Genomic DNA, 23599 nt, shown 5'->3' with positions numbered 1-23599 from the left:
CTTTAATATATGAGGTGGAGCAAACAAATGATCTAAGTATTTTATCAACATATATAAATGCTTTAGAAAGTATAGAGCCCACCCCTACTACTATAGGATGGCCAGGAGGCCTTTTCATGTCCTTGTGGACTTTGGGGAGTACAGGACAGGTATAGTGTCTTCTGTTTCTAGAATAAACCTGGCTATCAATTAATCCAATTCTTTGAGCTCTAACCACACATGTTTCAAGCTCCTTTTTTATTTAATACATTGGATTAGATGGTAGTAATTGGTATACATTTTTATCAGCCAGCTGTCCCACAATCTCTTGAATATAATATTCTTTTTCTAAAATGACAAGGGCTCCACCCTTGCCCGCCTCTTTAAAAATAAGTTTATTATTTTCCTTAAGTCTCTTCAAATTGCCCCTATCCTCCCTATTAAAGTTATTCACTCTATATGCATGTTTAGAACAATTCATTTCAATCCTTTTGCATAAAGTATCAATGTCATGTTCCACTAGTTGGATAAAGGTACTAACACCTGGGTTCACCTGTTGTGGTGTAAAGTTACTTTTATTATTCAAACCCAGTGCTTTTAACTTAAATCTATCATGTGACTTTGAAATACAAATAACGTCATCAATATTCACATCAGTTACTCCTGAAAATTACATTTTAATTTTAAAGATCTGAAAAAACGCTGTAAGTCTCTCCTTAATTCAAAAGTGTTCAGTCTCTGTTATACCGGACAAAATGAGAGTCCTTTAGAAAGAGTTCTCTGTTTATCTGGTGCTAGAGGATAAGTACTCAAATTAAGCACTACTGACCGTACTTGCTGCGGGTCATTAGCATTCTGGTGGTTCCTGCTTCGTACACCTCTTCCGGTGTCTCCTACCGCCCCGCTGGTGTCGCTGTCTCCTTCCAGGTCGGAGTCCCCCGACCCTGATTTGGATGTTTGAACATTTACAATTGGAGCTGGATAAGCAGAAGATTCAGTTGGAGGGGCTCAAGAAAGACCTACAGTCCAATATCTCCGGATGCCTTACAACAGTATATCAACCCGATTGACAAACAGATCCTGGAGTTGAGAGACGAAATCCAAGAGCGCAAAAAGAGCAAATGGAGCCGTGATGAGAACGATTACCTATCCGGAACTGTCTACTGGGGATTGAATGGCCGGACCGGAACATGACATTGATAATTTATGCACAAAGGTTGAAAGGAATTGTTCTAAACATGCATATATAGTGAATAACTTTAATAGGGAGGGTAGGGGCAATTTTAAGAGCCTTAAGGAAAATAATAAACTTATTTATTTTTAAAGAGGCGGGCAAGGGTGGAGCCCTTGTCATTTTAGAAAAAGAGTATTATATTCAAGAGATTGTGGGACAGCTGGCTGATAAAAATGTATACCCATTTCTACCATCTAATCCAATGTATAAAATCAAAAAGGAGCTTGAAACATGTGTGGTTAGAGCTCAAAGAATTGGATTAATTGATAGCAAGACAGCCAGGTTTATTCTAGAAACAGAAGACACTATACCTGTCCTGTACACACTCCCCAAAGTCCACAAGGACATGGAAAGGCCTCCTGGCTGTCCTATAGTGGCAGAGGTGGGCTCTATAAATTCTAAAGCATCTATATATGTTGATAAAATACTTAGGCCATTTGTTTGCTCCACCTCGTATATTAAAGATACAGGGGACTTTGTAAATAAAGTCCAAAATGTGATATTAGATAACAACAAGGGTATTCTATTTAGCCTTGATGTGACAAGTCTATACACCTCAATTACACATGAGGCAGGTATGGGTGCTGTCAATACTTGTTTAGTACAAGATTTGGATATAAGTGAGAGACAGAGGACATTTGTTTTGGATCTCTTGTGTATTGTCCTTAGATGCAATTTTTTTTCTGTTCCAAGATCATTTTTATTTGCAATTGCAGGGTACGGCTATGGGTTCCATTGTCGACCCAACCTATGCCAATATTTTCATGAATTCATTTGAAGAATATTTTGTTTATAGTCATCAGTTGTTTCATCTATATGGCGCTACATGGTGGCGTTATATAGATGATATTTTTGTCATATGGTTGGGTGACATTGGAACCCTGGAGCATTTTATTAGGGATATAAATTGTGCCACTCAGTATATTAAGTTTAAATTAAATATGAGTGAATAAAGAATTGATTTTTTGGACACTACCGTATACAAAAAAAGATGGTAAGTTGACTGTAGATCTTTATAAGAAACAAACAGACTGCAACAATCTGTTGAACTTTGAAAGTGCACATCCTCCTGCTCTGGTGAAGAGTTTACCCAGAAGCCAATTCATGCGTGTGAGACAAATTGTCTCTGATGAGAATTTAATTAAAGATAGGTTTTTGGAAATGGGTGAACGCTTCAATCAGAGGGGATACCCGGGAGATATAATTGAACAGGGAATGAAGGATGTATTGAAAATTCCTAAGACCACCCTTCTTAAAGACAAAATAAAGGTTAAGGGTACCCCCAAAATTATTTTTGTTAATGAATATTCCCCTTGGAGTAGCCAGATACAAAAGGTTCTGCGAAAGCATTGGCATGTTTTACAGATATAAACTCCTTCACATCTGGGTTTTAAAAGTCCCCCTATGACTGCATTCAGAAGGGGTAAAAACCTTAAAGACACATTGGTAAAGGCAGATGTTGGTCCAAAAAAGAATGTTAATCAAAGTTACATTGGTGAGAAAAATTTGGGATGTTTTCCCTGCCTTGGTTGTCAAAATTGCAATAGCATCATAAAAGGCCCAATCTGTACCCATCCTCATACAGGTAAGAAATATAGATTAAGAGATCATTATACCTGTAATAAAAATTATGCGGTTTATTTAATTAAGTGTCCTTGTGGGCTGGGGTACGTTGGCGAGACTACTCGCAAGGTGCGTGAACGCATCAACCAGCACAAGAGTAATATCAGAATAGGTAATTTGGAGGCCCCTGTGTCCAATCATTTTATTATGGCTTTACATCAAATAAACCAGCTCAGGTTTCAGGTACTGGAGCATGTTAGAATACCCAGAAGAGCTATACTGGATACATGAGTTAGGGACTATGACCCCAAATGGGATGAATAGGGAAATGGATTGGGGGGTATGCTTGTAACGAATAGATAACCATTCCTTTAGGATTTAGAATTCAATTATGGTAATTATGTTATACTAATGGCCCCCCACAAAAATTGGATCTAAGGGATACTTACATATGTTTTGGCCACTAGATGGCACTATCTTTATAAATTGATGTAATTTTATACAGGCAAGGGTTAAGACAGGTGGAGGTGTATGTGGGGGCGTGGTTATAGCCTATTTAAGGATGATTTTAAATGTATGCACATTAGACATGATTAAGGATGAAAATCCGAAACATTGTCTGTTTTATGTTGGCTTAATAAAGTAATCTTTTTATATTAAATTGGTGGTGCTGCTATACTGCTTTTGGAACAGTTCTATTTTTCCAGACCATGGTGCCGGTCTGTTAGCTTGCACACCTGCAAAAAATTTGCAACCCCAGTGGTGGGGGTTACCTTGGTGCTTGTACACATTGGACTTACATGAACTCTCTTACTGTGATCTCATGAGATTTCACTTAACTCATGAGATTTCATAGTAAACTTCCTAGAACTAAATAGGGAAATAAGATGAGTGTGCACGAATGCTCGCTCCTTTCGATGTCCCGGGACAGGCATACTGATTTGCTGCTTAGAAGTCCTTTACAATGGGATGTGGCTACTGAGGAATTTTTGAGGTAAAATATCTTTCTTTTTTACATGGAGATGTTCAGGTGATATTTTCTAGTCAGCTTTTTACAGCTATGCTGCATCACTTTCAAGTGTTTCAACATTTGGGTATCATGGCCCTTTAATGTGTGTAGCTGTAAAGATTCAGATAAAGCAAAGCATTTTTAAGTTTACTTTTGTTATCAAATTTACTTTGTTCTCTTGGTATACTTGGTTGAAAAGCAGGTGACCATATAGTGCTCCAGACACATGCACACTCCTCAGCCTACTTACCTGCTTTTTTTTAAAACAAAGAATACCAATACTATGGAGTAAAATTGACAAGAGAATTATGCGGTTATGTTTTCTTAGATGAATGTGGGGTGGAGATATGATATGGCATTGTGCGTATGGTTATATGTGTGTTTGGTGTATACTGGTGGGTACACATCTATATATTATAGTCACAAGGAAATGAAAGGTTTTTAAATATATTTTTTTATTTGCAAAGTAGATATCAACTGAGCACTTATTTGCAAAATATCTGCATATATGTGCATTTAAACTTTCATTTTGTATGTAGATTTTATGTTGCTTTTCAGATCATGGACAAAAACTCCTTATGCATTTTAAATACCCTGTTCAAGATGCACCCAAGAAAAAAAATACATTAATTTTCATTTAAAAGACAAAATAATCATTACTAGAATTCTGGCTGCTCAAATATTACTTTTTTCATTATTTCTCTGAGTCTGACAGTTATTACAGTGAGCCCAGCCATGTCATCATCTCATCCAGTGTCTGGCAGGTGATAAGAGCCCCGTTTCCTGGCAGCAGCAGCAGCAGCACTAGCTGGTGTATAGTACAGTCTGCAGCTATAGGCTGAGGGCAGCGGTCTCCACCAGTGTCTGGCAGGTGATAAGAGCACCTTTCCTGGCAGCAGCAGCAGCACTAGCTGGTGTATAGTACAGTCTGCAGCTATAGGCTGAGGGCAGCGGTCTCCACCAGTGACTGGCAGGTGAACTGAGCTGCATACCCTGTACTACGTGCAGGGCTCCCTAGATGTGCCCAGGGGGGTATAATTAAGCGGTATCTGCAGTACAAAAGGGGGGCATGGCTTGGCAGACTAGTGATGGATATTTATGGGGGGTGTGCAGGCAAATAAAAGTTTGGAAAATCAGCTAGCCTGGAGGAACAGCCGAACAGAAATCCTAAATTGGGACGGTCCTTTAAAATGCTGGCCGATGGGTTGCTCTGGCTAGTTGTAAGTATGTAACCTGTTTGACTTACCAGCCAGATATGAAGACTTCATTTTTTCCATGCTCTCTAGCTGCTCTTGTCCCTTGCACAGCGCCTGGTTCAGCTGGCTCCTCCCTCTTCCTCTCCAGTGTCCGGTCATGTTCCTTGTGCTGTATAGGAACGTGACCTGACTGGAACTTGACGAGGAGCAAATAGCACTGCAGCATGGGGTACAGAGTGGTGCTGCGTGTAGAGCCGGCATGTGTGGTGGGTGGGGGTTCCGAGAGCATGGTGATGCGGGCACGCTGCGCATATTATTACCAATACTCACTCATTCTCAAAATAAAAAACACTAGCCAAAACAGACAGTAAATTTTTATATATATAAAAAAGTGCCACCCTAGGCCCATGCCTTGTTGGCCTAGGCCATAATACACCCCTGTATCAGTGACATAGAGGACCATCTAATAATCTTTTCTAGATATTTAGAGTTAGTAACTCCAGCTGATTCTTATGATATGCTGCACTAAGGAATTCTACCTTTGTTCTCCGATCTGGAGCGTTGAGGCCTAAGGCAGGCTCATTACTGAGAGGCACTCAACACCCCCCCAGGTACCTTGACGCCGGGTATACTGTGCCTTGACACTGCTAACCTCTACTCACCAGATACAGCAAACATGGAGATGCAGATCCTTTGAGAGCTGGAGAATATACTACTATATCATCTTACTCAATTTGAAGAAAACCTTTGTAAATCTGTGCATGCGGTCACCCACGAGGCCTCATACGCAATATCTGTTGCAGCGACACAGACAAGTAATACTGAGGGGAAAACAGCTGGCTTACCTCCAAACCACCAATCGCAAAGGTCTCCATTAAAAACGGACTATCCAATCTCAAAACCAATTAAAGAAAATGCGACGGAGGCAATCCTCTACTATCCCACAACCGCAACCAATACACCCATAGCAGACCGTAACAGCGAGGGTCTGTCCACTGGCTTACCATCAGATAAAGGGGAAAACCATAGACACTCATACTCAGCAGGACTCCAAATACTTCCCAGCTAGAGAGAAGGTCCAGACTCCAGTAAGACCTTGGGGGAAATACATCAGCTCACAAATAGCGACTATGAATGTCACTAACTCCGCTGATCCTTACTTTTACGCCATGGAGAGTGGCGTCAACTGCAACACTCCTGAGTTTATGGGGACAGCGACCAGCTTCACGATGTGCCCCGCCACCGGACTTGCGATAACAGCAATTTCCAGGGACTGCTGCCCCACTTCTCAACCCTACCATGGATTGGCAGGTTCGTACCGGTCGCAAGGAAAGACTGACGTGGGGTGATACCTGCACCCCCTTGTACCAACGGGATGGTCCCTAAACATGATGTGTTTCCCATACTGTGCCCCAGTACATATTTCTACAGCCACCCCTTGGTGTTTTTATGAAGATCAATGGTCTGCTTTATGTTACATAACATCTATGTTTAAGTTTGGGACACCCTAGCGAATAATGTATATACGCAACTCCTGAAGAATATGTCAGTGACAGTTCTTATATTTTGTATTATAGTTTATTTTTACTATGCATATTTTACATAGACCAATGCAAGCCTTGAATTCTCATTAGCGCCATTTTATAATGCCTAGAGATATGTGTCACTAGGCTACGGTATACACAAACGCTCTTGTAATAGACAGATATCACTCAGACTGTAGCCTTTAGTCATATGTACGCTCATAGGAGGGGAATCACTAGTTCCTCTTTCATAGGGCATATAGTAAAATTGGTAGGATTACCCTTATGGATTTAAAGTATGACATGGCTCAATTATATGTATGTATGTGTATACACATGGTGGCACAGATAATACACATTTTTGGTATTACTATTTTTATGCCTGAGAGATCCTGAACGTTTCAACATAAGCTTCCTACACGAATCTTGACTCATGGTTAATTTGAACCTGAGGTTTATTATATAGTCTCTACTTGTTTATTGCCAGTCCTAGACATTAGATCTATTTTAGTGACCAGATTAAATGTCCAATTAAAATATACTTTTTTCACCCTTATATTAAGTGCTGCTAGCCTTGGCCCTGTTCACTCAATCCCAGTTTAAAATATGACCCCCTCAATCAGCAGTTTTTAATGTTGCGTTTAAGCACACTAAATGTTAAGATATGGTTTGCAGGCTCATATAGTTTGACTCAAACTCTGTTTTAAGTGACTCCACATAGCTCCTTTATTATATATACATATTTATAAAGGGTACAAAAGTGACTCTTTATACCTACATCCACAAAATATAATCAAAAAAGAGGATACCATAGTCGATGGGTGCTTAGTTGAAATTACACTTAGCCACAATTGATATGTATGTCACTTATCTGTCTTTGCACTCTATGTAAATTTGTACATTTTATCCTCAATTATTGGTATATGTAAGATTTTCTCAGGCCCAAATGTGGCCATTTCATAAGAAAGTAATCCTCTATATTGCATCACGAGAGCTACCAGGTCCAAGAGTGGCCTATAATGATTTGAGAGGATTCCATCATAGTATTAAATACAAAAAATGAGGTTCATTTATATATGCAATATCCATGTCGCCAAATATGGCTCTTTTTATGTTTGATACTTCAATGTTGATTTTTCTTTTTTATTTACCATGCTTAACCAATGGTTTTATCTCCTTCACTATGTTGGCAATGGACTTATCTATCTATGGACTTGATGAGATACAGACTCACCGCAATCCCTACTACTCGACCTTTTGTCGTGTTCTTTGGCCACTAGATGTTTGCCTAATGTTTGTTTAACTATGTTCTTAATTGAGTCAACAGTATTGGTCACATGCCTGGGATTATTGTGAAGAGAAGTATATTTCTTAATGCTGTTGTTACTTATACGAATCTCGTTAATAAAAACATTTAAAAAACAAACAAAAAAAAACATAGGTGTTGGCTTTTTTGTTCCTATTTTATATTATTAATAACAAATTTATGTGTTTAAAAGTTTGTTCTCCAATCATTAACTTTTTTAAAAGGATATGAAACCACAACATTTTCCTTTGTGATTCAGACAGAGAATACAATTTTACAAAAGTTTCCAATTTATTTCTATTACCAAATTTGCTTTGTTCCCATGATATTCTTTGTTGAAGAGATACATAGGTAGGCATCTGGAGCACTACATGGCAGGAAATAGTGCTCTTGCAAATGGATAACATTCTTGCAAAAGTGCTGTCATATAGTGCTCCAAATACTTCCCTGCTTTTCAACACAAGATAACAAGAGAACAAAGAAAAATTGATATTAGAAGTACATTAGAAAGTTGTTTAAAATTGCCTGCTCTTTCTGAATCCTCAAATAAAAAAATTGGGTTTCATATCCCTTTAATCATCAATAAATACAAAAACAGTTTACCATATTTTAGATAACAAACCTTACAAAACAGACAGTAGACAGCAATTGTCAGTGGGGTATACGTCATCAGTAGAGCATTTGACTGCAGCTTTAGAGGTCCCTGGTTCAAATCCAGGTCTCCCCTGTGCTAATACCATTATATTCAGGAAATGTCATTCAAATCTGACATACAAATGTGCTTATTGATAGTAATTACTCATGGCAAGTTATACATCTAACCAACACTGTTTCTAAACTAATAAGAGTACATTGTAAATACTTTACATAAAGATATAGGGCTATATTACAAGTGGTGCATTTTGCGCATCCACTAGAACGCTAACTCCACTAACCACTAAAATTAAGCTTTTTGCACTAGTTGGGTTGCACTCGTATTACAAGTTGAAAATAAACTGTTTTCGCTCTAGCGGTAACCCGACTAGTGCAAAAATACGCTCTTAGATATCACGTGCGCGTTCAGAGAACGTGGAGAAAAAACACCCCACTCTCACGCAAACACGGTGGCATATTCTCATTTGCACTAACCTGACATGAAAATATGAATATTCGAAAGTTCTTTACATAACAGAATAATGTTCTATTTATTCATAAATACCTATTTCTACATATCTGATGGGTTTTTTTTGCACAAATATATATTTATACCTATGTATCTATATGATTTTATATAGGTGTCGATATATACAGCTATATATAGGAATATCTATTTACAAATATTTAGAACATATTCTGCTATGTGTAGAACATTGGAATGTGAAATATTTACAGAAAATACGTAGTTAAAACCTTTATTAAATTTGAATATTGCATAAATGTGTTTTTACATATTTTCATGTACTTAACGGCAAAGGGCTCTAATGGTAGCGGAGAGAGCATATATGTGCTTGTAACGTCTTAAGGGTTATGCTGCCTGACTGAGACGTGAAGCTGTGCAGTGTGTGAGTGTGCAACATTGTTTCAAATGTTGGGGTGGGGATTCCTTACCTGATATAAAAATGCATGGATGCTGGAACACTCCCTCTTTTCTTGTCTTCGACTGCTGGTGAAAGATTTTTTCTGTTGGCTTGGCATGATGGTTCGTCCTAGGTGTCAATCGGTTCCTCCAAAGCGGCTGCGGGAATCTTCATCAGTGACACGGTGAGTATCTGTTAGGGGGAGAGGAGTTAGTTCTGGTGCTGGGGAGGAAGGCCTCAATCCTTCTCAGGATGTGGTTCTGCCTTCGGGCCTATCATCCACCCCCTCCATTTTCCCTCTTACACAGGGTGGGGATCTTTTTGATTCTGGGGTGGGGTCAGGGGGTTTAGGGGATGTGGAAAGGGAGGATGGGGCACTGGATGGCTCGGTCAGCCTCCCAGGGGCTTTGGGTGGTGGGGAGGGTGAGTCTGGGCCGGGGCGGGCTAATGGGCCTCATTTGGTGTCTGTGGCTTCGCTTTGGGCCTCTCCCAGGAATCCGGGAGCTTTGGGCGCGAGCGGGGGGCTTTTGGGCCTACACCTCGTATTTTTACCTGGTGGCCTAGTGGCTTACCCCCCTCCTCCTCAGTATCGGGGTGGCATGGGTGGCGGCCTGTGCAATTCCCCTCCCTTCATTGGTGGTCCCGGTGGGTCAGGAGTCCTAGCGGCAGAATACTTACTGGATTTACCTATTCCTGAGGCAGCGAGGGTGGTGATTGCGGCCTTGGTCCGGGCCCTCTTTGTGGCGTCCGGTCCGGGTATAGCAGTTGGCGATGGGCAGACCGGCGGTGGTCAGGTAGGTCCAGTGGGTGGTGTTCCGGTGGCAGGTGGTTCTATCACAGGCTTTGGACCTTCTCCGGGAGCGGCGGGCGGTGCGTCATTCAGCAGTGACTTCCGGTTAGAGTGGTGCGGTCATGACATCACTTCTGGTGGTCGCGGCGGTGACGTCATTTCCGGTCACGGGTGCAGTTCAGGCCAGTCGGGCATTGGGAGCAGCGATGGCAACGGGGCAGGTGAGTCGTGAGTCCGGGGATCCTGGAGGGGTGGCACCGAAGGCAGTCAGGTGGCAGTAGAGGGTAGGCAGTTGGCTGTAGATGGCTGGCAGGTGCCGGCAGAGGTGGGTACTTGTGGTGCTTGGGTACAGGGGGGTCCGGGGCAAGGGGGGCATGTTGGATCCATACCAAGGGGTAGGGGAAGGAGACTTGGGGTCTTGGTGGGGGTACCGGGGACACATTGGGGCATTGGTCAAATGAGTACTGGGATGGAATTTGGGGATAATAAATTTAGGGGTGGACATGAGCCTCTGGAGAGAGGACAACAGGCAGTGATGGACAACTGCTTTGCCCGCAGGGTTGAGGCACCCTCAGCATCTCGCAATGGGTGGCGGGGTGAGGGGGGCACAGCCCATATGGTGGTGCAGGCCACATGTGGGCAGGAGAGCAGTGGGCAGCCCCCTCACTGCAGGGTGGGTATGGTAGTAGGGGCAGGCAATGGCAGGTGGCAGGGCAAGTGCAGGTGGGTGGGCAGCATGCAGGGGATGTTTAAGGTCAGGGCGGGCGTGGCACCCACCTGGTGATCCCTGGTACTCCCGGCTCTTCTCTCTCTTTACAGGTGGCCGGCAGTGCTGCAGCGGTGGCAGGGTGTGCAGAAGCATCAAACTCTGGGTCTCAGCATGCAGGCGTGGAGGGGCAGGCGGTTTCTCCTTCGGCGCCGGGACCAGGTGAGATCATATTGGGTGTGGGTTTGGGGGGTGGGGTAAGGGGGTCATCCAGTGACACTGGCTCCGAGAGTGACGACTCCTTGGGGCCAGTTTCTAAGCCTCAGAAACGGGTGTTGAAATACCTGCGTAGATTAGTTGCAGGACAAGAGAGGCAGGAATTGAGGTTAGCTCCGGGGATTGGGGGAGCTCTGGTAGGGATTCCTAGCCAGGGAAAGGTTGATAGTGCTCCAGTAGGGTCAGGGGCTGTTAGTTTAGCAGACAGGAAGGTGGCATTGCAGGTGGGTGCGTACCCCTGCAGCGTTCATTCGTTACATTCGCACCTTAAGGCTAAAGTTGTTAAAAAGTTTAGAGATGTCAAGTATGTGCACATATTCGATCTGTCACTCGAGGCCCATAAGTCGATGGAGCGGAGTGTGGACGGCTCTGGTCCGAAAAGGTAAAGAGGACGGAGACGATGGATAATTGGCGCATGTGCTTAAGGGTGATGGCATCCTGCCTTATTGAGGCGAAGCCAGAGTTGTGAATGGGCGTGCTGAAATATATGGAGATGATAGAGTTTGTGCACAAAACTTATAAGGAAGGTGTGTGGCGGTCTTATGATGCCGATTATAGGAGGAAGATGGTGGGAACCCATCTTCATCCTATTTTGGCAGGACGGATGTGCACTTGTGGCAGTGCCTGGGGTCGGAGCATTCCCCCTTGCTCCCTCCGGGGGGAAGGGTGGGAACAAGCAGGCAGCTAGGTGGGGTTAAGAGAAAGGGCCACGAGTATTGGAAATATAATGACGGGAAGTGCGAGCGGGGAGCGAACTGCTCCTTTCATCACTCCTGCTTATACTGCGGGGCGGGTGACCCAGGGACGGAGTGCACTAGGAGAAAGGAAGGTGAAGGCCAGGGTGCCGGCAGGGGTGCAGCTGGCTCAAAGGGCTCCAACGCCTCTGAGGCTGGATGCCCTTGAGCCATGGCTCAGGGCTTACCCGGACAGGAGGGCGGCGGAGCTACTCCTGTCTGGGCTTCGCGAAGGCTTTCACATTCCAGTGTCGGGGGAGGTAGTGGGGGCCCAGCAGAAGCGGAATTTGAAGTCGGCATACGAGTACCCCGACATAGTAAGGGAAAAGTTGGATAAGGAACTAAAGCTGGGGCACTTGGCGGGCCCATTTAGGGAACCCCCCTTGGAAGGATTGGTGATTTCCCCACTGGGGGTTGTGCCAAAGAAAGAGGTGGGAAAATTCCGTTTGATTCAGCACTTATAGTACCCGAAGGGTAAATCGGTAAATGATGCTATCGACCGGGAAGTTAGTTCTGTCTACTATCAGTCTTTTGAACAAGCAATGGTTTTGGTGCAGTAGGCTGGTGTGGGAGCCCTCCGGGCAAAGCTGGTCATTGAGTCGGCCTTCTGTTTGCTGCCGATCCACTCGGCATCCTTTTGGCTGATGGGGTGCTTGTTTGAGGTTGCCTACTTTGTAGATCGTTGTCTACCGATGGGTTGCTCAGTCTCCTGTGCTTTCTTTGAGGCGTTTAGTAAATTCTTGCACTGGGCGGTCTCAACGGCAGAAGGAGGGGGGCTAATAGCACATTATTTGGATGACTTCTTGCTGATAGGCAAAGCGGGGTCAGCAGATTGCGCAAGGCTTATGTTAGTGATGAGGGCATTGCTTGCTCAATTTGGGGTTCCTTTAGCGGAGGACAAGACCCAGGGGCCGTGCACTTGCCTGACATTCTTGGGCATCAAAATTGATACCCAGGAAAGGCAGTGTAGGTTGCCAGCGGATAAAGTGGCGCAGATGCTTGCCGCAGTTACAGCAGCTGTGGCGGCAGCCTGGCTCCTGTTGTGGGAGTTGCAGTCATTGCTGGGTCTTTTGAATTTTACTTGCAAGGTGATTCCCATGGGCAGGGTGTTCAACAGGAGGTTGGAGGGCCCATTAAAAGGGAACAGCAAGGGGCGCAAGCAGTGTAGGATATCGCAGGACATGAAAGAGGATTTGACAGTCTGGAAGTTGCTCCTGGAGGACTTTAATGGGATATTGTTGTGGAGAAAGAGTAGAATGTCCAGTCAGACTTTGCACCTGTTTACGGATGCGGCAGGGGCCTTTGGGTATGGGGCATACTTCAGAGGTGCCTGGAGCGCGGAGGTGTGGCCTCAGACATGGACCGAGCGGGGTCTGACCAGGAATGTCACTCTCCTGGAGTTGTTTCCCATTGTAGTCGCCATTGAATTATGGGGATGGCAGTTGGCCAATAGGAATGTGATCTTTTGGTGCGACAACATGAGCATTGTGTTTGCTATCAACAATCTTTCAGCCTCTTCCCCTATTGTTGTAAGATACCTTCGTTGGTTAGTGCTGAGGTGTTTGCGGCACAATATTGACTTTGCGGCACAACACGTGCCCGGGGTTAATAATGTGGTGGCAGACGCGCTGTTGCGAGGCCAGTGAGATATGTTTAGGAGGCTGGTTCCAGGGGCAGATGCATTCGGTGCTCCTTGTCCTTCATTTCTTTGGCAGGTGGCCGAAGGGGGGGACATGCTGGCGGCTGCTACTTGGAAGGCCTACGTTAAGAACTGGGCAGAGTGGGAAGTCTTCTTGAAGGGTAAGGGTATTCCTATAGAGGCTGGCTCGCCATCATTGTTGCTCGAATGGTTGGTACATATACATATATACACATATAAATACATACATACATATGTACATATATACACCAAACATCTGATACAAATATTGAATCAATTTAAAAGGATGAAAGAGTATAGATGGCTTACTTTAGACGTGACATCTATATACAGTTCTATACCGCAAGATAAAGGTTTATTGGTGTTAGAATATTTTCTGTCTAAAAGAAGTACATTTTAAGCAGATTTTCAAAATTTTTGTTATAGATGTGACCAGATTTTTGCTAACACATAAATATTTTAATTTTGCAAATGTATTTTATTTGCAGAGATGGAGGAAAGCTATGGGGGCAATATTTGCACCCTTTCATACCAACCTCTTTATGGGTTGGTTGGAGCTGTCCCACATATTTGGTAAACACATGTCATGGGAGTAGTAAAGACGATCTAGGAAAGGACCCTCAGGTTTAGAAGTGACAATGACACAGCAGGAAGGGTTAGACCCAGGATGTGACAAATCCAGAGGGCAAAGCAAAATCAAGCTTAGTTCAGGCCAAAGGTCAATACCAGGCAAGATAAATACAGTGCCAATGCAGGCAGGGGTCGTACACAAAGAACAGCAGAAACAGAATGGAAATCTCACACCCAGTAATACAGTCCTATACACAGGAAAAAGGAAGCAGCTTTTATAGGATGTTGATTGGGTAACTACCTGCAGCTGGCAGGCAGGTGGATCCAGAGACCCAGCCAGAGCAGGCAGTAGAGTAAGTTTTTCTCAAAAAACATCTGAGTCCTCCAGTGGCTAAAGAGGTAAGGCAAACAGCTAGAGACTGCAAGATCTGGGATTGACTCTCAGCACGGGGTGAGAAAACAGTACTTTTAAGCAAAATATTATATTGTACGTACGCTTTATAGATGATCTCATCTTTATCTGGAATGGTTATGAACCTTTGAAAAGAGATTTGATTTCTAGATTTAACATTAAAGGCAAATCTTATGACTAATGGTATTGGTACAACATTGTACCGTAAACTGATTACTAGAAATGCGAGAAGTAATCATCCAAGACAGGTGTTTAAAGTCATAGCTAAAGGCCAATTCATTAGATTAAATGGACAGTCAACACCAGAATTTGTGTTGCTTAAAAAGATAGATAATCCCTTTATTACCCATTCCCCAATTTTGCATAACCAACACAGTTATAATAAAACACCTTTTTCCTCTGTGATATCCTTCTATCTAAGCCTCTGCAAACTGTCCCCTTATTTCAGTTCTTTTGACAAACTTGCACTTTAGCCAATCAGTGCTGACTCCTAGGTAATTTCACCTGCATGAGCGCAATGTTATCCATATGACAAACATGAACTAACGCCCTTTAGTGGTGAAAAACTGTCAAAATGCATTTGCATAAGAGGCGGCCTTCAAGGTCTAAGAAATTAGCATATTAGCCTACCTAGGTTTAGGTTTCAACTAAGAATACCAAGAGAACAAAGCAAAATTGGTGATAAAAGTAAATTGGAAAGTTGTTTAAAATTACATGCCCTATTTGAATGATGAAAGTTTATTTTGGACTTGACTGTCCCTTTAAAGAGGAATTGCTCAGATGAGTAGGCTTTCAAGGAAAAGTCTAAGGCCTAGATTTGGAGTTTGGCGGTAAAAGGGCTGTTAACGCTCCGCGGGCTTTTTTCTGGCCGCACCATAAAATTAACTCTGGTATCGGGAGTTCAAACAAATGCTGCGTTAGGCTCCAAAAAAGGAGCGTAGAGCATTTTTACCGCAAATGCAACTCTCGATACCAGAGTTGCTTACGGACGCGGCCGGCCTCAAAAACGTGCTCGTGCACGATTCCCCCATAGGAAACAATGGGGCTGTTTGAGCTGAAAAAAAACCTAACACCTGCAAAAAAGCAGCGTTCAGCTCCTAACGCAGCCCCATTGTTTGCTATGGGGAAACACTTCCTACGTCTGCACCTAACACTCTAACATGTACCCCGAGTCTAAACACCCCTAACCTTACACTTATTAACCCCTAATCTGCCGCCCCCGCTATCGCTGACCCCTGCATTATATTATTAACCCCTAATCTTCCGCTCCGTAAACCGCCGCAACCTACGTTATCCCTATGTACCCCTAATCTGCTGCCCTAACATCGCCGACCCCTATATTATATTTATTAACCCCTAATCTGCCCCCCTCAACGTCGCCGACACCTGCCTACACTTATTAACCCCTAATCTGCCGAGCGGACCTGAGCGCTACTATAATAAAGTTATTAACCCCTAATCCGCCTCACTAACCCTATCATAAATAGTATTAACCCCTAATCTGCCCTCCCTAACATCGCCGACACCTACCTTCAATTATTAACCCCTAATCTGTTCCGATCAGCCAATAGAATGCGAGCTCAATCTGATTGGCTGATTGGATCGGCCAATCGGATTGAACTAGATTCTGATTGGCTGATTCCATCAGCCAATCAGAAAATTCCTACCTTAATTCCGATTGGCTGATAGAATCCTATCAGCCAATCGGAATTCGAGGGACGCCATCTTGGATGACGTCCCTTAAAGGAACAGTCATTCGTCGTTCAGTCGTCGGTCCGGATGGATGTTCCGCGCTGGAGGTCTTCAGGATCCTGCCGCTTCGCTCCGGATGGAAGAAGATCGAAGATGCCGCTTGGAGAAGATGTTTGCCTGTCCGGATGTCCTCTTCTTGCCGGATAGGAGGAAGACTTTGGAGCCTCTTCTGGACCTCTTCAGCACCGGATTATGGATCGCCAACCCCCGCTTGGGTTGGATGAAGATCTTGGAGCCAGGACGGATCGGTGATACCTGGATGGTGAAGACAAGGTAGGAAGATCTTCAGGGGATTAGTGTTAGGTTTATTTAAGGGGGGTTTGGGTTAGATTAGGGGTATGTGGGTGGTGGGTTGTAATGTTGGGGGGGGGTATTGTATGTTTTTTTTTTACAGGCAAAAGAGCTGAACTTCTTGGGGCATGCCCCGCAAAGGGCCCTGTTCAGGGCTGGTAAGGTAAAAGAGCTTGTAACTTTTTTAATTTAGAATAGGGTAGGGAATTTTTTATTTTGGGGGGCTTTGTTATTTTATTAGGGGGCTTAGAGTAGGTGTAATTAGTTTAAAATTGTTGTAATATTTTTCTTATGTTTGTAAATATTTTTTTATTTTCTGTAACTTAGTTCTTTTTTATTTTTTGTACTTTAGCTAGTTTATTTAATTGTATTTATTTGTAGGAATTGTGTTTAATTAATTTATTGATAGTGTAGTGTTAGGTTAATTGTAGGTAATTGTAGGTAGTTTATTTAATTATTTTATTGATAGGGTAGTGTTAGGTTTAATTATATCTTAGGTTAGGATTTATTTTACAGGTAAATTTGTTATTATTTTAACTAGGTAACTATTAAATAGTTCTTAACTATTTAATAGCTATTTTACCTGGTTAAAATAATTACAAAGTTGCCTGTAAAATAAATATTAATCCTAAAATAGCTATAATATAATTATAATTTATATTGTAGCTATATTAGGATTTATTTTACAGGTAAGTATTTAGCTTTAAATAGGAATAATTTATTTAATAAGAGTTAATTTATTTCGTTAGATAAAAATTATATTTAACTTAGGGGGGTGTTAGTGTTAGGGTTAGACTTAGCTTTAGGGGTTAATCAATTTATTAGAATAGCGGTGATCTCCGGTCAGCAGATTAGGGGTTAATAATTGAAGGTAGGTGTCGGCGATGTTAGGGAGGGCAGATTAGGGGTTAATACTATTTATGATAGGGTTAGTGAGGCGGATTAGGGGTTAATAACTTTATTATAGTAGCGCTCAGGTCCGCTCGGCAGATTAGGGGTTAATAAGTGTAAGCAGGTGTCGGCGACGTTTAGGGGGGCAGATTAGGGTTAATAAATATAATATAGGGGTCGGCGATGTTAGGGCAGCAGATTAGGGGTACATAGGGATAACGTAGGTGGCGGCGATTTGCGTTCGGAAGATTAGGGGTTAATTATTTTAAGTAGCTGGCGGCGACGTTGTGGGGGGCAAGTTAGGGGTTAATAAATGTAATACAGGGGTCGGCGGGGTTAGGGGCAGCAGATTAGGGGTACATAAGTATAACGTAGGTGGCGGTCGGCAGATTAGGGGTTAAAAATTTTAATCGAGTGGCGGCGGTGTGGGGGGACCTCGGTTTAGGGGTACATAGGTAGTTTATGGGTGTTAGTGTACTTTAGGGTACAGTAGTTAAGAGCTTTATGAACCGGCGTTAGCCAGAAAGCTCTTAACTCCTGCTATTTTCAGGCGGCTGGAATTTTGTCGTTAGAGCTCTAACGCTCACTTCAGAAACGACTCTAAATACCAGCGTTAGAAAGATCCCATTGAAAAGATAGGCTACGCAAATGGCGTAGGGGGATCTGCGGTATGGAAAAGTCGCGGCTGAAAAGTGAGCGTTAGACCCTTTAATCACTGACTCCAAATACCAGCGGGCGGCCAAAACCAGCGTTAGGAGCCTCTAACGCTGGTTTTGACGGCTACCGCCGAACTCCAAATCTAGGCCTAAGATATTAGAGAAGCAATTTATAGAACAAGGTTTTTCTAAAAAAAACAATAAAAAATGAACATTTTCAGTCCTCAGTACTGATAGAAAAACACTCTTGATGTATAAAAAGAAACAGAATAAAAGTAAATTTGAGGATGTAACGTTTGTAACAAAATACATACCTCAATTTTGTGAAGTATACAATATAATTAGGAAGCACCTTCCGATGCTATTAGAAGGCTATTAGAGCCTTTAAGACATCCTTACTGAAAGATGCATATTTTCTTACAGACAAGGTTTAACTATAGGTAATTGAGTTTCTCCAACTGTTTTGAAAAATAGTTCAAAGGTATAAGTGATACACTAAATGCAAGGCTTGTAAATATGTTGCAATAAATAACACTTTTGTATCTTCTTGCACAGGAGTAGTGCAGGATTGGCCCAAAGGGATGCCGGGAGGTTTCTCGGTGAACCGGTGGGGCCACATTCTGGGCAGAAGTGCAGAGGGACTCTCACAGCCAGAAGACGGAGCAAGCCTTGTGTGCAGTGTAGTGCATCAATTCAAGGCCGCTCAGCTCCAGGAAGCCGAAAGGTAATGAGCGGGGGGAGCTCTGATCCGGAGATGGGAACTAGACCGGGGGAGGTGGAGTTGGATTTAGATGGAAGGGTGGGGTTGGCTGGGCTGCTGGGGGTGGGGGCTGGACCAGTCATAAAATTTTTCCATGGCCAGTCTGATTTCCTAGTCCAGACCTGCACAGGAGAGAAATTTTTTATAGATACTTGTGTAAATTGTAGATCAGATTTTGTAATGTAGAAAAAAACCTAGAGAAGTCAGAATAAGAATTTGTGAATGTTACAACAGTTAAAAATATATTAAATGTTAAGTCCCCTGTAGCAATGCATTTTATCACAGAACATAATAGATTAGTAGATGCTTTTTCCTGGACCTTAATAGAAAAAGTTTTTAGAACAGCATCTAAGTGAAAGAGAAATCTATTGGATATTCTGTCTTCAGACACAAATACCAAATGGATCAAATTCTATATTTGATTTTATTAACTTTTGTAAATAGAAATTGAATGGACTATTTTCTTTTACGGTAATTGCCAGTGGATTTCATTACAACATTTTTTATAACAAAGAATAAGACTTTCATATTAACTAAATGATATTTATATAATTGAAAATACAGAATAATAACAGTAAATTATATGAATATGTGAATATATATTATATGAAAAACAACAAAACAAAAAGAGAAAGTGCAATATTCTAATGTCCCAAAAGCATGAAACAGTCTTACTTGAATAATTAAATATAGACAATACAAAGTTCTGAATGTGTACTTGTTAATGTAATATATCCATGAGCCGTATCTGAACTTCAACCTTCCCATTGCTGCTTGTTCCACAGCTAAATAAACCATCAGTCTCCAATCTAAAAGCACAGAGGGAAACACAGAAAGCGCACAATAGTGTGAAATCAAAAACAACAGGGTTTAATTAATCACACTCTTTCTGCTCACAAACATATAAAATATGTGCATGATAAAAGCAAGAAAACGGGGGGAATCAGGAGCATAATCTAGTCACTCAGTACAAGTTTGCCCGTGTCAGCGTTTAACGTCACCACACAGCAAATTCCTGAGATGATCCGCCTACTCTCCCTGTCATTGAGAGTCTTCCAACACACACTACTCGCCCGAACGAATTTCCCAGTCTCTGCTGGCCAGTTTCTCAAGAGGATGTAGTGTGTATAGTCCTTAATGCCTATTTATTGTCATCCAGGGCCATCTAGTGGTCAAATGTTGCATCTGCATCTAATCTTGAATTACAATATTGCAAATACACAACTTAATTCCAGATAAAGATACAAATCATTTTAAGACTTTATGGCTGTAAAATTACTCAATTATTGAATCTATAATATAAAAATAAATAGTTTACTTGCACTTATAAAACTTGAAACTTATTGGATCCACAATTGGCAGCCTTGGAGCCCAATAGGCTCAATGTGGATAAAGACATTGCTGCCCTTGTGTGATTCCATAAGATATTTAATACATATTAATTTAATGCTGGTTTGAATGGTATTTCATAAAGATATAAGTAAACGGGACATGCAGATTTGAACTAGGAACCTTTCAATTTGTATTTGAATGCTCTACCACTGAGCTATGTTATCAATATAATTGTTAAAAAGATATAATAATTAATGTAATAATAAATTTGTAAAATATTTTTGTTTTTATGATTAAAGGGACGCTGAACCCAATTTTGTTTCTTTCATGATTCAGATACAGCATGACATTTTAAGCAACTTTGTAATTTACTCCTATTATCAATTTTTCTTTGTTCTCTTGCTATTTTTATTTTAAGAGCAGGAATATAAATCTTAGCAGCCAGCCCATTTTAGGTTCAGCACCATGGATAGCGCTTGTTTATTGGAGGCTTACATTTACCCACCAATAAGCAAGCATAACCCAGGTTCTCAACCAAAAATGGGCCGGCTCCTATGCATCAGATTCCTGATTTTTTTAAATAAAGATAGCAAGAGAACAAAGAAAAATTGATATTAGGAGTAAATTATAACGTTGCTTAAAATTGCATGCTCTATCTGAATCATGAAAGAAAAAATTTGGGTTTAATGTCCCTTTAATATCTGCTCTTTACATTTGATTGAAGTTTTAGATATCAACAAACTGTGTATTAAATGATATACAAAAATTTGAAGATTTATGGAGGCTTTATAAAAGCAAAATCAACTTATATATTACTACCAGAAAATCGGGTCAAATGATATTGTACCATTATTAATATTTTAGTCAATTTTAGTAAAGTACAATGCACTCTTATTTGTTTAAAAATAGATTGGGTTAGATGTATAAATTGACATGAATAATTATAATCAATAAGCTCTTTGTATATACTACACATTTTTATTAGTCAGGTTTAAATGGCATTTCATGAAGATACCAGCAAAAGGGTCACTTGGATTTGAACCAGGGACCGCTTGACCTGCAGTCAAATGCTCTACCTCTGAGCTATATCCCCATGGAAATCAAGCCTTTATTGTCGGTTTTGTAATGAAAAAATAAATATAATAATTGAGTAAAATATTTTTGTATGTATTTATTTATGATTAATTACTGCTCTTTACATTTGAATGGTCTTTCAGATATAAACAAACTGTGAATGAAGTGATATACAAAAAAAATTGAAGATTTTTGGAGGCTTTATAAAAGCAAAATCAACTTATATATCGCTACCAGAAAATATTATCAAACTATATTGTACCAATATTAATATTTTAGTCAATATTAGTAAAGTATTTACAATATCCAGTACTCTTATTTGTTTAAAAACAGAGTGGGTTTGAAGTATAAATTAACATGAATAATTATAATCAATAAGCACTTTTTAAATACTACACATTTTTATTAGTAAAATTTGAATGGCATTTGATAAAGATATAAACAAAGGGGACACCCGGATTTGAACCAGGGACCTCTCAATCTGCAGTCGAATGCTCTACCACTGAGCTATATCCCCATAGAAACACAATGCATTTATTGCCTGTTTTCCAATGTTTAATATAGAAAATGTATAGAATTTAGAAAAAATAAATTAATAATAATAATTTATGTATTAAAAAATTGATAGAATATGTTTGTATTTATTTATGATTAATTACTGCTCTTTACATTTGAATAGTCTTTCAGATACAAACAAAATGTTTATGAAGTGATATTTTTGGAAGCTTTATAAAAGAAAATCAACTTATACTGTATGTCGCTACCAGAAAATCTGGTCAAACGATATTGTAACATTATCAATATTGTAGTCAATTATTAGTTGTTCTTTTTTTTTTTTTTAAATATGTATTTATATCTCCAACACAGAGTACAATGAAATGAATTTTCACCTCTATATACCACGCAGGGTCAGGTGTAAACAAATAAAATACAGAACAAACAGAAACTTTCTTTTTCATACAGAATCTTAGCAAGAGAAAAGAAAACAACCTCATATAACCTGTTTGTACAGAATGTTGGAGTTTTTCTTGTGTTTTTCCACCAAAAATACAATTCAATCTGTCACACTCTTGCATACCAAAAAAAAAAAAAAAAAAAAAAAAAAAAAAAAGGGAACCAAGTTCTCTCTCCATTTCTCAATTCCTAGCCCTATCCCTTTGTTTACCTTATCCTTCTCTATAATTAGTTATCCATGAATGTGGGAAGAGATCCAGGGCCACTAGATCCATAAAAGCATTTGAGGACAAAAAGGAAGTAACAATACCTTTTTGTATAGCTAAAGGGTAGGATTTAATAACTGGAAGCCATCCGGCTAAAAACGATTTTATTCTCTTTTCTGAAGTGGCTTTTAGATGAAATGATTCATATATAATTTGAGTTTGAATCTCCTTCAGAATTTGTGAAAATCCAGGAGCTGAAGTAGATTTCCAATTTTTAACAATTTGAAATCTGACAGATAGAATAATAGTTTTCAGGATATTTGTGGAAGAAGTCCCTATTACTACCGACATCTAACCAAAATATCTCGTTAAGGGATAATGTAATTGCTGTCTTGTAGTGTAAATTAAACCAAACCAATATTCTATCTTACGCCAAAGTTGTATAATTTTTGGGCAATACCAAAACATATGTAAGGTATCCGCTTTGGTTTTCTTGCAGCGGGGACAAGCCTCGTTGCTAGTCAGATATAATTTAGCTAGTCTTATGGGGGATAAGTAGAAATTATTAATAAGTTTTAGATGAGATTCTCTCCAGCTCCTGGGAATTTCACATTTCTTTAGATTTACCATACTTTGTTTAATTTTTTCGGAGTCTATTAAAGGGAAGTTGGGGCTCCAGGATGATATCAGTTTATCTAGGAAAATTAATGTTTGTTTAGAGAGCATAATATCATACATAAGTGAAATAGAGGGATTACCTGTCGCAAATTTTTGAATAAATAAATTGAGATCCGACCAAGCATTCAATCTACTCAAATCCCATTTTCGAGTATTAATAAAATGGCGCACTTGTAGATAAGCGAAAAAATTAGATCTAACTATCTGGTACTGCTGTGACAAATTTTCAAAAGATATTATTTGCCCATCTTGTGGGAGAATGTGACAGATATATTTAAGATCTTTTCCAGCCCATTCTCTAAACACTATTTGATTAAGGCCTGGAGAAAATTGTGGGTTTCCAATAATCGGCAAAAATCCAGAAAATGTATAATCTATTCCCAACATTGTACAGCATTTCTGCCAAGCCGCAACAACATTTCTAATAGAAATTAGAGAGGCTAGGTTAATTGGTAATAGTTGTAAAGGGCAATGTAATATTGCTTTTAAGG

At 40.7% G+C, this 23599-nt stretch overlaps 1 non-coding gene across 1 annotated transcript; it reads right to left on the bottom strand.

The window, feature by feature from the left end:
• Window positions 1-21715: 21715 nt before the first annotated feature.
• On the bottom strand, window positions 21716-21787 carry TRNAC-GCA (transfer RNA cysteine (anticodon GCA)). Its single transcript has one exon. It is a non-coding gene; the product is annotated as a tRNA-Cys (tRNA).
• Between the last annotated feature and the right edge of the window lie 1812 nt (window positions 21788-23599).

The sequence above is a fragment of the Bombina bombina genome, chromosome 7 (genome assembly GCF_027579735.1).
Source record: "Bombina bombina isolate aBomBom1 chromosome 7, aBomBom1.pri, whole genome shotgun sequence".
Taxonomy (NCBI): Eukaryota; Metazoa; Chordata; class Amphibia; order Anura; family Bombinatoridae; genus Bombina; species Bombina bombina.
The sequence above is the reverse complement of the archived record's forward strand: the minus strand, read 5'-3'. Positions and strand labels throughout refer to the sequence as shown.